Source organism: Mixophyes fleayi, chromosome 1 (assembly GCF_038048845.1).
Source record: "Mixophyes fleayi isolate aMixFle1 chromosome 1, aMixFle1.hap1, whole genome shotgun sequence".
NCBI lineage: Eukaryota > Metazoa > Chordata > Amphibia > Anura > Limnodynastidae > Mixophyes > Mixophyes fleayi.
Window position 1 is genome coordinate 363,744,471 of NC_134402.1, and position 399 is coordinate 363,744,869.

Here is a 399-nt window from a genome sequence, read left to right on the forward strand (position 1 = left end):
TAAGGTATTACCATAGAGAGCGGACCGTTACACGATCGCCACCTGCTGGCTGCTTTTGTTAACACAAGTCTTGCTGAATTTTGAGCCGGAATTTGTCTTACGTTTGCTTAGCAACCGGGTGAATAAGTGATTATGGCATCGTTATAAAGTGCGAGTGGCATGTAAGAGATCTGTGCTAAAGGTTGTTCGTGTGAACATAGCAGCTGGCTTCTCTTTCACGTGGATCATAAATGTCCAATCCACCCACCTTCTTGCCTAATATATATTTTATAATATGTAAAGGAACACAGCACTTACAGAGTTGCCAACTACCCCTAATTCCCAGATGCAGAAGCAATGTTTGTCTGGTAATGTCCTTTAGCAATCATTACTGAGCAATAATTGCATAGCAGATTTCCT